Raw genomic sequence first — 17218 nt, forward strand, 5'->3', positions numbered from 1 at the left:
AGATATGACTTCATTGACACTCAGTGTACCTAGGTCCAATGAAAGTTGTACATTAAGTGGTACATTAAGTTGTCCATTAAGTCATCAACATTAAAACTACCTAGGTCCAATGAAAGTTGTACATGAAAACATTAAAAGTACCTAGGTACAATGAAAGCTGTACATTAAGTTGTACATTAAGTACATTAAGTATATTTTAACATTGATGACTTACTTCTGTAGATGACTCTAAAGACATGTCTGTATTAATTTGCATACTTAAATGACAAACAACTGACTTCTCTACCAGATATTGAGTTAATAGTGAATATTTTCCAGATGTAGAAATATTTTATTTGTAAGCGCTTACTTTTCTTCAAGTCAATTCAATAGAGCTCATTTACCAATGAACCTCACTAATATTATCCAAAGACAAAGACACATACCCAGACAAACCTACACACGGGCAAACAGATCTCACTGTGTCATCTTTTTCCCTTGCATGAACCAGGCAGTGTAATTAAGCTTATCACTTTATGAACAGTGGTGACAATAGTCTAACTGACACACTTGAGGTCAAAAGCCTTGTTTTTCTTTCCTCCCACACCTGCCCTTCCCCACCTTCACTTTAAGTTCTCTAATTAACCCAAGCCTCATGCCCCAGGCAACATGGGCTGTGTTTGTACTTCAAGGACCTGATAGACTTCGACTTTTCTCCTAAGAATATTTTTGTTCTCTCAGGGTCAGTGTTCTGAAAAAACAAAACAAAAGAAAACAAACAAAAAAACCACAAAGTATTTTGTCAAAGTAGCTTTCTCTAACTGCTCTGGGAAAAGTAACCAGTTTTGAAATTTCAAAAGAGATTCATCACAACCAGGTTTCTCCAGAGTCTACAGAAAATTGTGATCACATGGTGTTAAACCATTTATTGCTTATTTATAGGTTTCTAACTGTAGGTCGAGCAGTCTGCAAAACTGTTTCCTAGGGGACTGTTAGATGGAATCCAAGAAGTGCTTCCTATTTTTGACTAGACTTGCATGAACCAGACACAAACCAGACCTCGCCAGCTGATCGAAGCCTTATACCAGGGGAAAAGGAGACAACATAAAGCTCAGAGTGGCTGCTTCCAAGTCCCGTTAAGCCTGTGACCTTAGTCCAAGTGGCACCTTACACGTGGGATTTCCAAAGTGGAAAATCTTCAGACGGGAACCGAATGTTGCCCAGACAGACAAGGTGGAAGGGGCCTCACAGTGCCCACTGGGGCATTTACCCAGTTGCCAGGGCAAGCACAGAGTCTTCACCACTGGACTACGGGAAGCCCATAAATTGGTTTTTGGAACCAAGATTTCTACACAGAAAAGGCAGGTCAAGTTCATAGGTGGGGGGCTATACTGCGGAGGCCTCCTAGAGTCCTGCTCAGTTACAATCGGGCCCCTCCCCTGCTCTGAGCCCAGCTGGAGACTCCCCCAAGCAAAAGAAAAAGATCAGCACAGAACCAGGCGTGAGACCACAGTACAGGTCGGGAATCCTTTATTTGTCCAGGGTCAAGTCTATTCATTGTGAGGAGGGCACGTTTAGGATGTTGCCGGTGAGAGCAAAGGTTTGGTTTCTAACTTTTTCGCGTGTTTGCGGAAACGGCATTTTAAGAACCACAAGAAGCCAACATAGTAATCAGTGTCTTCTGACCGTCAAGATCATCATGTTAGAGACATTTCCCTGCTTTCAAGTCAGTCTTCTTCAAATGGCCTTCTTCAGCGGGCGGAGTTGGGATTTCTAATCCATACGCAATCCAAAATCTCTGCTGTCAACATCCCTCCATGACGGCTCCTCTTATACAGTAATACATTATTTTATCTTCTCAGATTTCCTAAGGATAGCATAGATACTGAACAGATATGTATACATAGAAATTAAACCACAGTGACATCTGTGAGTTCTGCCGGTTGGCGACAAAACATGTTTTGTTTTTTTTTTTTTTTTGACCTTTTATTATTATTTTATTTTTTTTGGGTGTACACCAGGTTCAATCAACTGTTTTTATACACATATCCCCATATTCCCTCCCTTCCTTGACGCCCCCCCCCGATTCCCCCCCACCCTCCCTGCCCCAGTCCTCTAAGGCATCTTCCATCCTCGAGTTGGACTCCCTTTGTTATACAACAACTTCCCACTGACTATTTTACAGTTGGTAGTATATATATGTCTGTACTACTCTCCCGCTTCTTCTCAGTTTCCCCTTCACCCCCCGCCCCCTCCCATACCTCGAGTTCTCCAGTCCATTCCCTGTATCTGCTTCCCTGTTCTTGTCACTGAGTTCATCAGTACCATTTTTAGATTCCGTATATGTGAGTTAGCATACAATATTTGTCTTTCTCTTTCTGACTTACTTCACTCTGTATGACAGATTGTAGTTCTATCCACCTCATTACATATAGCTCCATCTCATCCCTTTTTATAGCTGAGTAATATTCCATTGTATATATATGCCACATCTTCTGTATCCATTCATTTGTTGATGGGCATTTAGGTTGCTTCCATGTCCTGGCTATTGTAAAGAGTGCTGCAATAAACATTATGGTACAAGTTTCTTTTGGGATTATGGTTTTCTTTGGGTATATGCCCAGGAGTGGGATGACTGGATCATATGGTAGTTCTATTTGTAGTTTTTTAAGGAACCTCCAAATTGTTTTCCATAGTGGCTGTACCAACTTACAGTCCCACCAACAGTGCAGGAGAGTTCCCTTTTCTCCACACCCTCTCCAACATTTGTTGTTTCCAGACTTTGTGATGATGGCCATTCTGATTGGTGTGAGGTGATACCTCATTGTGGCTTTGACTTGCATTTCTCTGATGATGAGTGATGTTGAGCATCTTTTCATGTGTTTGTTGGCCATCTGTATGTCTTCTTTGGAGAAATGTCTATTTAGGTCTTCTGCCCATTTGTGGATTGGGTTATTTGCTTTTTTGGTGTGAAGCTGCATGAGCTGCTTGTATATTTTGGAGGTTAATCCTTTGTCCGTTGTTTCATAGGCAATTATTTTTTCCCATTCTGAGGGTTGCCTTTTAGTCTTGTTTATGGTTTCTTTTGCTGTGCAAAAGCTTTTAAGTTTCATGAGGTCCCATTCGTTTATTCTTGATTTTATTTCCATGATTCTAGGAGGTGGGTCAAAAAGGATGTTGCTTTGATGTATGTCAAAGAGTGTTCTGCCTATGTTTTCCTCTAGGAGTTTGATAGTGTCTGGCCTTATATGTAGGTCTTTAATCCATTTGGAGTTTATTTTTGTGTATGGTGTTAGGAAGTGTTCTAATTTCATTCTTTTACATGTTGCTGTCCAATTTTCCCAGCACCACTTATTGAAGAGGCTGTCTTTTTTCCATTGTATACTCGTGCCTCCTTTGTCAAAGATAAGGTGCCCATATGTTTTTGGGCTTACTTGTGAGTTCTCTATTCTGTTCCATTGATCGTCCTTTCTATTTTTGTGCCAGTACCATACTGTCTTGATCACTATGGCCTTGTAGTATAGTTTGAAGTCAGGAAGCCTGATTCCACCAACTCCATTTTTCCTTCTCAAGATTGCTTTGGCTATTCGGGGTCTTTTGCGTTTCCATACAAATCGTAAGATTTCTTGCTCTAGTTCTGTGAAAAATGCCATTGGTAATCTGATCGGGATTGCATTAAATCTGTAAATTTCTTTGGGTAGTACAGTCATTTTCACGATGTTGATTCTTCCAATCCAGGAACATGGTATATCCCTCCATCTGTTTATGTCATCTTTGATTTCTTTCATCAATGTCTTAAAGTTTTCTGCATACAGATCTTTTGCCTCCTTAGGCAGGTTTATTCCTAGGTATTTTATTCTTTTGGTTGCAATGGTGAATGGGAGAGTTTCCTTAATTTCTCTTTCTGCTCTTCCGTTGTTAGTGTATAGGAATGCAAGAGATTTCTGTGCATTAATTTTGTATCCTGCTACTTTACTAAACTCATCAATGAGTGCTAGCAGTTTTCTGGTAGAGTCTTTAGGGTTTTCTATATATAGTATCATGTCATCTGCAAAGAGTGATAATTTTACTTCTTCTTTTCCAATTTGGATTCCTTTAATTTCTTTTTCTTCTCTGATTGCTGTGGCTAACACTTCCAAAACTATGTTGAATAACAGTGGTGAGAGTGGACACCCTTGTCTTGTTCCTGTTCTTAGAGGGAATTCTTCCAGTTTTTCTCCATTGAGAACAATGTTGGCTTTTGGTTTGTCATATATGGCTTTTATGATGTTGAGGTAATTTCCTTCTATGCCCATTTTCTGGAGAGCTTTTATCATAAATGGATGTTGAACTTTGTCAAAAGCTTTTTCTGCATCTATTGAAATGATCATATGGTTTTTATCCTTCAATTTGTTGATATGATGTATCACATTGATTGATTTGCGTATATTGAAGAATCCTTGCATCCCAGGGATAAACCCCACTTGATCGTGGTGTATGATTTTTTTAATGTGCTGTTGCAGTCTGTTCGCTAGTATTTTGTTGAGGATTTTTGCATCTATATTCATCAGTGATATTGGTCTGTAGTTTTCTTTTTTTGTGACATCTTTGCCTGGTTTTGGTATCAGGGTGATGGTAGCCTCATAGAATGAGTTTGGGAGTGCTCCGCCTTCTGCAATATTTTGGAAGAGTTTGAGAAGGATAGGTGTTAACTCTTCTCGAAATGTTTGATAGAATCGCCTGTGAATCCATCTGGTCCTGGGCTTTTGTGTGTTGGGAGATTTTTAATCACTGCCTCAATTTCTGTACTTGTGATTGGTCTGTTCATGGTTTCTATTTCTTCCTGGTTCAGTCTTGGAAGATTGTATTTTTCTAAGAATGTATCCATTTCTTCCAGGTTATCCAATTGATTGGCATATAGTTGCTTGTAGTAGTCTCTCATGATGTTTTGTATTTCTGAGGTGTCCGTTGTGATTTCTCCTTTTTCATTTCTAATTCTGTTGATTTGCATCTTCTCCCTTTTTTTCTTGATGAGTCTGGCTAATGGTTTATCAATTTTGTTAATCTTCTCAAAGAACCAGCTTTTAGTTTTATTTATTTTTCTTATGGTTTCTTTCCTTTCTTTTTCATTTATTTCTGCTCTGATCTTTACGATTTCTTTCCTTCTGCTCACTTTGGGGTTTCTTTGTTCTTCTTTCTCTAGTTGTTTGAGGTGTAAGGTTAGGTTGTTTATTCGATCATTTTCTTGTTTCTTAAGGTAGGACTGTATTGCTATAAACTTCCCTCTTAGAACTGCTTTTGCTGCGTCCCATAGGTTTTGGGTTGTTGTGTTTTCGTTGTCATTTGTTTCTAGATACTTTTTGATTTCCTCTTTGATTTCTGTAGTGATTCCTTGGTTGTTTAATAGTGAATTGTTTAGCCTCCATGTGTTTGTATTTTTTGCAGTTTTTTTTCCTGTAATTGATATCTAGTCTCATGGCGTTGTGGTCTGAGAAGATGCTCAATATGATTTCAATTTTCTTGAATTTGCTGAGGTTTGATTTGTGACCCAAGATGTGATCTATCCTGGAAAATGTTCTGTGTGCACTTGAGAAGAAAGTGTAGTCTGTCGTTTTTGGATGGAATGTCCTATAAATATCAATTAAGTCGAGATGGTCTAATGTGTCATTTAAAGCTTGTGTGTCTTTATTTATTTTCTGTTTGGATGATCTGTCCATTGATGTAAGTGGGGTGTTCAAGTCTCCCACTATAATTGTGTTCCTGTCGATGTCCCCTTTTATAGCTGTTAGCATTTGCCTTATGTATTGAGGTGCTCCTATATTGGGGGCATAGATATTTACCATTGTGATATGTTCTTCTTGGATGGATCCCTTGATCATTATGTAGTGCCCTTCCTTGTCTCTTTTAATAGTCTTTACTTTCAAGTCTAATTTGTCTGATATGAGTATTGCTACTCCAGCTTTCTTTTGACTTCCATTTGCATGGAATATCTTTTTCCATCCCTTCACTTTCAGTCTATATGTATCCCTTGGTCTGAAGTGGGTTTCTTGTAGGCAGCATATAGAAGGGTCTTGTTTTTGTATCCATTCAGCCAGTCTGTGTCTTTCGGTTGGAGCATTTAATCCATTTACATTTAAAGTGATTATTGACACGTGTGTTCCAATTACCATTTTCTTAATTGTTTTGGGTTTGTATTTGTAGGTGTTTTCCTTTTCTTGTGTTTCCTACTTAGAGAAGTTCCTTTAGCACTTGTTGTAAGGCTGGTTTGGTGGTGCTGAATTCTCTTAACTTTTGCTTGTCTGGAAAGCTTTTGATTTCTCCCTCAAATCTGAATGAGATTCTTGCTGGGTAAAGTATTCTTGGCTGTAGGTTTCTCTCTTTCAGGACTTTCAGTATATCCTGCCATTCCCTTCTGGCCTGCAGAGTTTCTGTAGAAAGGTCAGCTGTTATCCTGATGGGTTTTCCCTTATATGTTGTTTGTTGCTTTTCTCTTGCTGCTTTTAATATTTTTTCTTTGTGTTGAATTGTCGTTAGTTTGATTAATATGTGTCTTGGTGTATTTCTCCTTGGGTTTATTCTGTATGGGACTCTCTGTGCTTCTTGGACTTGGTTCATTATTTCCTTTCCCATGTTGGGGAAGTTTTCCACTAGAACCTCTTCAAATATTTTCACAGACCCTTTCTTGTTTTCTTCTTCTTCTGGGATGCCTATAATTCGAATGTTGGTACGTTTAAGGTTATCACTGAGGTCTCTGAGGCTGTCTTCTAGTCTTTTTATTTTTTTATCTTTTTCCTGCTCTGTGGCGTTTATTTCTTCCATTCTATCTTCCAACTCACTTATTCGTTCTTCTGCCTCAGTCATTCTGCTGGTTAGAGCATCTAGAGTATTTTTAATTTCAGTTATTTTGTTATCCATTGCTGTTTGTTTTTCTGAGTTCTTATGAACTGTTTCTTGTACTTTCTCTAATTTGTTATCGAGATTTTGTATCATTTTTACTATCATTACTCTAAATTCTTTTTCAGGCATTTTTCCTATTTCCTCCTCATTTATTTTGTCTTGTGGGTTTTTTTCCTGCTCCTTTGCCTGCATGGTGTTTCTTTGTTTCCTCATGGTTGTCCAAGCTTTTGGGGTTGCTTGTCCTGGTGATAGAGGTGTTTATAGAAGACTGTCCAAGCCTCAGACTAATGTCCCAGTATTGGATTAGACGAATATTCAGTCTATGTGTCTCGAAGATCTTTCCGTATCAGGACATGTAGATCTGCCACAATTTTTCAAACTTCAAAGGGGGCATGTACCATGTTTTATTCAACCCTTCTCTTAGCCGTGGACACTTGGATTGTTTCAATATTTTACTGGATCCAACCAGTTCTCGCCACCGTGGCTCCACCAACCAGTCCAAACTGGCCCATGCCTGGGTGGTCGCAGCCACCTCCTCAGGCGTCTTCTTCCTCAAAACATGTTTTTAAAGACATATATGACCTTCTTTTGTAGACAATTTATGCCCAACCGGTTGTAGACCACTGAAGCTTTCTTGAGTAGTACAAATAGCAGCATCTCTGTGACAGCACATGTCACCAACCGGTGAAAGGGTGTCAAAGCCTGCTGTGTTCCATGCATCATTAATCTTTCTTCTATAAAATTCACTACCATCTCTGTGAGGAATTTAATCACCATCCTTGTTAGAATTTCCATTGCCTTGTCCTTGATAAACAAAGTAAGTAATTCCATGATAAAATCTGAGGTGCAACTGCTCCTTTGAATGCAGTCCTGAATTTCTATCCTGGGACGGAAGGCAATGTGACCTTTTCACAGAGGCAGTGGATCTGGCGAATGAGGGTGTGAAACCAAATATGACACTACTCGATAAACTGTTGCTGCAAAGAAAAAAAAACAGCAGTAAGTCACTGGGCTGAGTAACTTACCAGCCAAAGAGCCCTCCAAGAATTACACAATCTGGGACATTCTTTAGCTGTTCTACTAAAACTACTTGTAGCTAGGATGTTTGCAGCAAAACACAGTACAGTTTCAATATGCTTAGGCAATTCCAACCAAAGAGCCCTTCAAGAATTACACAATCTGGGTCATTCTTTAGTTTTTATACAAAAAGTTCTTGTACCTAGGATGTGTGCAGCACAACATAGCAGTGTTTCAATGGGCATAGGCATTGCACAGCCACGGACGAAGGCAAGAATTACACAATCTGGGTCATTCTTTAGCTGTTTTAAAAAATACTTTTACCAGGCCCAGACCAATGTTCGAATTCTGCAATCTGGGTCATTCTTTAGCTGTTTTTTTTTTTAATTTACTTTTTTTTTTTTGAGGTACAGCAAGTTCAATCATCTGTGTTTATACACATATCCCCGTATTCCCTCCCTCCCTGGTCTCCCCCCCACCCTCCCCGTCCAGGCTCCCTAAGGCATCGTCCATCATGGAGTTGAACTCCCTTTGTTATACAGCAGTTTCCCACTGGCTATCTATTTTACAGTTGGTAGTATATATATGTCTATGCTACTCTGTCACTTCGTCCCACCTTCCCCTTCGCCCCCTACCCTGTGTCCTCATGTCTGTTCTCTACTTCTGCATGTGTTTTCTTGCCCTGTCACTAGGTTCATCAGTACCATTTGTTTAGATTCCATATATATGAATTAACGTATGGTATTTGTTTTTCTCTTTCTGGCTTACTTCACTCTGTATGACAGACTCTAGGTCCATCCACCTCCCTACAAATAACTCAATTTTGTCCCTTTTCATGGCAGAGTAATATTCCAGTGTGTGTATGGGCCACATCCTCCTTATCCATTCATCTGTGGATGGGCATTTAGGTTGCTTCCATGTCTGGCTATTGTAAATAGTGTTGCAGTGAACATTGCCGTACATGTTTCTTTTTGGATTGTGGTTTCCTCAGGGTCTATGCCCAGGAGTGGGATTGCTGGTTCATAAGCTAGTTCTATTTTTAGTTTTTTAAGGAGCCTCCATACTGTTCTCTATCGTGGCTGTATCACTTCACAGCCCTGGCAACAGTGCAGGAGGCTTCCCATTGCTCCACAGCCTCTCCAGCGTTTATGGATTCGAGACTGTTTGATGACTGTCATTCTGACCAGCGTGAGGCACATTTTGAAAGAATTGTAAAGGGAAAGTAGCAGTCAAGAATTGTAGACAGTAAAAGAAATCTTTATTTTAAAACGTACAAAAAGGAAGGGACTTGAGCAGGAGGGTGTCCGAAAAGCGTTCCTGGACTGCAGCCCGGGGACGTGAAGAGGCCAATGAAGTGCGGGCTTGGCGTGAGGACTAGAGCGTAGGACTTGAGGACGGGCGTTCCAGGGTCCAGCTGGGACCAGGCTCAGAAGGGCAGGATTGCTCTCCGAGCGGGTCTGGGAGGGGCCTCCAGCATCTGGGGAAGCCCTGCAGGAAAGCTGATGTCCACCTCCAAAGTCGAAATCGTCCTTCAGCTGACTTTGCAAGATGCTGAGATGTGTGAAGAGGGGAAACGCATGGAGACCACAGTGGAGGCTGCAAAGGAGGCAGGGCCCAGGGAGGGGTGGGGATTGGGGACCGAAGCATCTAGAACGCAGGGAGGGAGGAGGGGATGATATGGAGGCTGGGGCCAACCTAGGAGTGTGCGGAACCCAGAAGAGTATATGACCGAGCAGGGTTCTTGGACGCCTTAGTGAACAGACATTGATACAAGGAAAGACGAGAAATTCAGTCAAGGCTTTTCTGGGGCTCGTGGTGCAGCAGGAGGGAGGGACAGGAGGAAGAGAGCCCCTTGTCTGCTGTCTGTTGGGGGAAGGAGCTGGCCCCTGAGATGTGGGAGGGTGGGGCGGGTCCAGGGGTGGGGCTGGAGGCGTGGCTGGCGTGGTCTGCCCGCCCCCTTGGGGGTGCGTCCTGACCAGGACCCTGCTCTTGTTCTCCACCTCAGAAGTGGCAGCTGGGTTTTTGGTCTCTTTGTATCTTGTTCATAATTTGCCCTAACTGTGCATGTATTTGTCATGTTTAGTCTCTTGTAGTTTCTTTGTAGGCTGCTGCTCAAGAAGACATTTGTCCAGGTGCAAGCACTGCAGCAAAGGTTGCCAGGGCCAAGCCTGTCAGAACTCTAGGATATGGAGAGAGTGAGGGGTAAAGAATCCAGGATTCTTCCCCATATGATCATCTCAACAGATGCAGAGAAAGATTTTGCGAAAATTGAACACCCATTTTTTTTTTTTTACTGTTTTACTTATTTATTTATTTATTTTTTAAGAACATTTATTGAGATGCAGTTAACATAAGATAAACTGCATATATTTAGAGTGTACATTTTGGTATCCCAGTGAACACCCTATTTTGATAAAAACTCTCCAGAAAGTGGGCATAGAGGGAATCTACCTCAACAAAATAAAGGCCATATAGAAAAAATGCACAGCAAATATCATTTTCAATGATGAAAAAATGAAAGTATTTTCCCTAAGATGAAGAGGAAGGATGTCCACTCTGTCCACTTTTTCTTCTTTTCCTCCCTTCTTTCCTTCCTTCCTCTGTTCTTTCTTTCTTTCTTTCTTTCTTTCTTTCTTTCTTTCTTTCTTTCTTTCTTTCTTTCATTTCTTTCTGGCTGTGCTGCTCAGCATGTGTGATCTTAGTTCCTTGACCAGGGATAGAACCCATGTCCCCTGTAGTGCAAGAGTGGAGGCTTAACCATGGGACCACCAGGGAAGTCCCCCTCCACTTTTATTCAACATAGGTTTGGAAGTCCTAGCCACAGCAATCAGGGGAAGAAAACTAAAAAAAATCCAAATTGGAAAAGAGGGAAAACTGTCACTGATGGCATATGACATTGTACTATACATAGAAATTCCTAAGGATCATACCAGAAACCTACTTGTTGGCTGGTGTAAGCAAAAGTGGGGTCCAGCTGCTCACCGCTCAAAAGCTGAGAAAGAGGCAAGGTTGTTGGAAAAGAAAGTTTGCTTTACTTTTTCTGTGTGTATGCACGTGTTTATTTCTTTATGCTGTACCGGGTCTTAGTTGAGGCACACATGTGGGATCTAGCTCCCCCCTCAGGGATCGAACCTGGCCCCCCTGTTCTGGGAGTGCAGAGTCTTAGCCACGGGACCACCAGGGGAATCCCAAAGTTTGCTTTATTTTGGACGCTGGTAACCAGTGGGGAGGGCGGACTCCTATCCACTCCTATTCACCCCGCACCCCCATCAGTGGGCAAGAGCTTTTATAGGCTGAGGGAGGGGGCTACATGCAAAACAGCAGTCAGCTCTGACAGTCTTTGCGACATCGGTCATTGGTGGTCTTACGAACGTCCTCGTGTTTGTCTTATGTACCGTTAATCATCAGTTCCGGGGTCGATTTGTTTCTATTTCTTCAAGCCAGTGCTTGGAGTCCTGGCAGCTTCTGTCATGGCTCCAGCCTGGTCATCATGGAGTGAATGTCTCCACCTGGTGGGCGTTTCAGCATTTGCTGTCTTGCAGATGCTGAAACACTAAGACAGACACACTAGTGTATATTTTATATTTTATATACATTAGTGTGTACATGTCAATCACAATCTTCCAGGCTATGGCTCAGAATATTATCTGCAGCCCTTGAGAGGGAACTTAAAGTCCTTGGCTATGGTAACGACTACACTCTTATTATTTGGTCTCCTTTGACTGTTTTCTTTCTGCATTTTCTCACTCCTCTGATGAAAATTATTCTTTGACTACAGGTTTTTGAAAGATAAAAGGCAGGCAGAGGACATGGGGGGCAAGGACCATAGGGTTCTGGTCCATTTTCCTGGGTTTTTAACATAAACTGGAAATGGATTTTAGGTAGAGGGTTTTTTAAAGCATGTTTTTGCAAAGTTCATATAGTTCCCCTCCTTGACGCCATGAATGCTGTGAGTTACAGTGATTTCATTCTGTTAAACTAACTATATTCCTGGAAGAGAATCCACATGTCACGCACATTCTCTTTTACATTCATGGCTGGATTCAGTTGACTCTTCCCGTGCGGTGTTCATATGTGTTGATATTGGTCTCTTATTTTTTTCTCTATGTGTTGTTTCTGGTTTGGGGGTCAAGGTTATGCTACTTGACAGTAAGAGCAGGGGCACTGTTCTCTCTCTTCTATCTTTTAAGACTGTGTAAGAGCAGAACTAATTGTTCTTGAAAGTTTGTAAAACACAGCTGTCAATCAAGGTTTGATGTGTCCTTTTTTGCAAGGTTTAGAAGTGAACCCCATCTCTTTTGTGCTTCATGGGGCTACTGCTGCTTTCTTTTTTCTTGACTAAATCTGCTTTAAGTTCACTTTTGCAGTTCTTTCTTCATTTTATCCTCCTTTGCAAGTGTGTATGATATCACTGTATGATAACACCTGTACGTGGAATGTGACAAAATATGAAAAGATAGGGTATCTAACAAAGACTATGTGTAAGAGTAGGGTTAATTGTGCTTTAAATGTTTGCAAAACACAGCTTTCACTCAAGGTTTGGTGTATCTTCTTCTGTGCAACATACAGCATCTCTTTTGTGGTTCATAGGGCTACTCCTGCTTTTCTTCCTTCTTGACTCGCTCTGGTTTCAGGTTATTTTTGCAGGTGTTTATTCATTCAGTCTTCATCTTCACGTACTTGCAGTAAGGATGCTCATAAAGTCCACCTCTTGTCTGTTGTCTGTCGTTGTTTCCTTTTCACTCCTAGCCTGGCTCACCCTGCCCAGTCTCGTCTTCTCTTCAGAATCCTGCCAGAAGTTTGCTTTCACAGAACCATCTCTGTCTTTGTGTTTTTGTCTTTTGTCTTTTTCTTTTTTGTAATACATATAAACCAGCCACTGAGTATTTTGCTTTCACCTATATTTTCTTTCTCAGGTAAAGTTTTGTTGCTTTGTTTTCCTTTTTAAACAAATGTTATTGGAGTGGAGTTGATGTAAAATGTTGGGTGAGTTTCAGGTGTACAGCACAGTCAATCAGTTATACATATACATGTATCCACTCTTCTTTAGATTCTTTTCCCATATGAGCCCTTACAGAGTATTGAACAGAGTTCCCTGTGCTATACATAGGTCCTTATTGTCTATTTTATATACATGAGCGTCTAACATGTCAATCACAGTCTTCCAATTCATCCCTCCCCATCCCCTTCCCCCGGTAACCATCAGACTGCTTTGCACATGTGTGTCTCCATCTCAGTTTTGTAGATAAGGTCATTTGTTCTCCTTTTACATGTCAAAATTATGTGTTTAGTCCATGGAATGTTGTAAGACAACCCTGTCAGTCAAGGCTTAGTGGACTCATTTCTGGAAGGTTTAAAAAGAGAACCCTATCTCTTTTGTGGCTAATACGACCACTCCTTCTTTTCTTCATTCTTGACTCAGTCTGGGTGAAGTTCACTTTTGTAGGTGTTTCTTCATTGTATCTTCCTTTTCAAGTATGAATGATATCACTTCTATGGGGAATCTGACAATATACGAAAATCTAGTGTGTATGACAAAGACTGTGTAAGAGCAGAATTAAGTTTTCTTGAATGTTTGTAAAGCATGGCTGTCAATCAAGGTTTGGTGTATTTTTTTTTCTTTTCTGTTAAAAGTGAAATTTATTACATTACAGTAAGTGCAAGTGTTATTAAAAATGCTGGTTAAAGTTATAAAGTGTCTGTGTAATCTTTCTAATATAAATATTGGAAACAACAACTTTAACAATTCTATACATACATAGAACATTGAAAACATTAAATCATGCCCAAGGCTCAAATATCACTCTGCACATTACTGTTTTAGTATCGCTCTTATCTTCTCCTGATCCCAGCATCATTCCAGAACGTGGAGGGGTTATAAACTTCAAGGTTTCAGTGTTGGGAATGTATGTCAGTTATCACACATTAACAATGCTTTACAGTCATTGCTTATATTCTAATCAAGTGGTTCTAGTTCCCATATTTCCCTTTCTTGATAGGTCTTGGACAAAAACTTGAACCAGGAAAACTGTGATTACATGACCCAGTATGACATGAATTCTCAGCGCTTCATTTAAAAGTAGCATAAAGTGTTACATACATATATTTTAAAAGTCCTACAGGACATGAAAGACAACAAGTACATCACATGTCAATAAAATTAAGCAGCTCCCCCTCTGCTGGCTTACTTGGCTCCATGTCTCTACAGAAAGGAGAAGCTGAGCCACGAAGAAGTGAGGGCAAATCAGAACTGCTGGGAGTGTGTGTGTTTGTGGGGGTGAGGGGCTGGTGGAGCTGGTGAGGGTGGGTGGGGGGCAGCAGAGAGAAGGAACTGAGGAGAAATGTCAGATTATAAAGGGAAATTAAACAGTGTTACTTATCCATTCTTCCCCAGCCTGCTAAAGCAGGGGCCAGTTCCAGCCCAGCCTCCCTCCCCTGCCTCCCGGGGTGGGGCTCTGTCGCCCCAGCACTGCGAGGACAGCCACTGCCTTTCGAAAACGTGAAGCCACCGCTGTTCCCTACTGAGAACACTTCCCAGACCTGAGGAACAGCTTACAAATGATAGGTTAGGACATTTCACAAACACCAAGGAGAGTCTGAACTAGGCCTCCGCATAAGGGGCAGGAGAAACAGTGTTTACAAGTAGCTAACACCAGAGTGGTTAAGTGGTTCAGCCAAGGGGAAGGCAATGCTTATTCCCCCATGACAGAGCGTCTCAAACTTGAACATGCATACGATTCCCTTGGGATCACATCAAAATGCACTGGGTTGGGGGTGGGGCCTCAGATTCCGCATTTGTAATAAGCTCCTATGGACCACACTTCAAGATCTGGATGTTCTTGGACCACGCTTGGAGAAGCAAGAGTCTGCAACACACAGAGGGAGCCGCCTCCGTCTCTTTGGGCCACAAGCATATCTCGGCAGTCCTGAGCAGAGCTGAGACAGCTCCGGTGCTCTGCGCCCACCCAGGCACACCCCTGGGCGGAAGGTGGAGATGCAGCACACTGAGGGAGCAACAGTCTACAAGACTGTGTTAACATATTTTCTAAGAGCACCGTGACTATAGGAACAGCTACACAAATAGCATAATTCAACTTGAGTAAATGGAGAGGTCTACTGGCTGGGGGTAAAACTACCCTTTCCTTATGTAGTCCTCCTTAAAGTGAACATGATTACAAAGGTGTAAAAAAAAACCCAGCATATTACATTTCACAGGAAAAGGCCACATGGGCACACATTTACGTACAGTATGAATTCTAAGAAATTCAATGCATTTTATCAAAACAAAGCGCATGCTACCACTGCTCCCAGCTAAAATCATCTCCTCTTCCAAATACAAGGAAGAAACCTTGAATTGTAAGCAAAATCACTGCCTTGCCTTGCCAGTACCAGGCCACAGGCTCCCCATCTGATCACAGCCACACGAGCAAGAAAAACAGGAAATCCAAAGGCAGAAACAACAATTCCAGTAGTGAAAAAACACGCCCGTTGCCGACAGGCACTACTTGTTGCATCGCCGTCATACGTCGCTCCTTTGGCAATGAAATTACGGGCTGGGCGAGATGGCGTGGAACAGCAGGACAAACAAGGGCCAGTAAATGCCATAATCCTCTAAGGCACATCCCAGCATAAGAAAAGTCACCCAATAGCCCCTCTGAAAGATGACGCCACGAGAGCTTTAACGCCAGCCAGGTCTCCCGAGCGGGGGCCGCGGCTGCTTCCGGCTTCCTGCCAGGGCTGGTCTATCTTTTTTGCCAGGTCTAAAGTACAACACCATCTCTTGTGGTTCATAGGGCCACTCCTTTTCCTCATTCTTGACTCAGTCAGGGTTAAGGTCACTTTTCTAGGTGTTTCTGCACTTTACCTCCTTTTTCAAGTATATACGATACCAAGGTATGATATCAGGTACGTGTGGAATGTGACAAAATACAAAACATTAGTGTACACAACGAGGAAGAAGCAGACTCACAGATATATTCAAGAAAGGAGCGGCTGCCAGTGCGGGGTGGGGAGGAACACTACAGGAGCCGGGGAGGGGAGGGCGCAACGTATTGCAAGATGGGCTCAAGGATGTGTTCATCGCACAATGCAAGGAATATTGGGAACCTTTAAAAAATTGTTTTTCATCTTTATTAGAGTATACTTGTTTTACAGTATTGTGTTAGTTTCTGCTGTACACCAAAGTGAATCAGCTATATGTATGCATATATCCCCACATCCCCTCCCTGGTGAGCCTCCCTCTCACCCTCCCTATCCCACCCCTTTAGGTCTTCACAAAGCAGGGAGCTGATCTCCCTGTGCTGTGCAGCAGCTTCCCATTCGCTATCTATTTCACATTTGGTAGGATGTATACATCAGCGCTACTCTCGCAAGTTGTCCCAGCTTCCCCACCCCCCACTGTGTCTTCTGTGCGTCTCTATTCCTGCCCTGCCACTAGGTTCATCAGTGTTAGTTTTCTAGAGTCCATATACATGTGTTCGCATATGGTATTAGTTTTTCTGTTTCTAATTTACTTCACTCAGTATGACAGACTCTAGGTCCATCCACCTCCCTACAATAACTCAGTTTCCTTCCTTTTTAAGGCTGAGTAATATTCCAGGGTATATATGTGCCACATCTTCTTCATTCATATGTCAAAGGACATTTAGGTTGCTTCCATGTCCGGGCTATTGGAAACAGTGCTGCAGTGAGCATTGTGGCACATGTATCTTTTTAAATTATGGTTTTCTCCAGGTGTATGCCCAGCAGTGGGGTTGCTGGTTCATATGGTAGTTCTATTTTTAGTTTTTTAAGGAACCTCCCTACTGTTCTCCACAGTGGCTGTACCAATTTACTTTCCCACCAACAGTGCAGGAGGGCTCCTGCACTTTTCTCCACACCCTCTCCGGCATTTATTGTTTCTCCATTTTTGGATGATGGATGTTCTGACCAATGTGAGGCATATTTTGAAATACCTGTAAATGGAAAGTAGCCTTAAAACATTGTAAAAAATACAATAAGTCTTTATTTTAAAAATTAAAGAAAAGAAGGGACTTGAGCATGAGGGTGTCAGAAAAGGGCTTCTGGACTCCAGCCCAGGGGACTTGAAGAAGGCCAATGAAGCGAGGACCCTGTGCATCCCCGACTCCCCTCGAGGCCACCAAGGCCTCTCTGCCCCCTCCGCTCAGATGGGGAACCGGCCTCCCTGAGCTCCCAGGTCTGCACCCACAGCGCCGGCCCTGCTCCCCCCCGACACGCCTCCTCAGGACTCCGCTCCAGGTTTTGCCCTAGGAAACTGGCCCAGCCCTCAGCCCCAACCAGGGCGCTGTCCTTCCCGCTGCTGCTGGGTTCCCACCACTTCTCGTTA

The 17218-nt window shown here is 42.1% G+C and overlaps 1 pseudogene; it reads right to left on the bottom strand.

Moving 5' to 3' along the window:
- Nucleotides 1-15167: 15167 nt before the first annotated feature.
- LOC130843092 (leptin receptor gene-related protein-like) lies at nucleotides 15168-15558 on the bottom strand (annotated as a pseudogene).
- Nucleotides 15559-17218: the final 1660 nt, after the last annotated feature.

The sequence above is a fragment of the Hippopotamus amphibius genome, unplaced genomic scaffold, assembly GCF_030028045.1.
Source record: "Hippopotamus amphibius kiboko isolate mHipAmp2 unplaced genomic scaffold, mHipAmp2.hap2 scaffold_156, whole genome shotgun sequence".
In the NCBI taxonomy this organism is placed as follows: Eukaryota; Metazoa; Chordata; class Mammalia; order Artiodactyla; family Hippopotamidae; genus Hippopotamus; species Hippopotamus amphibius.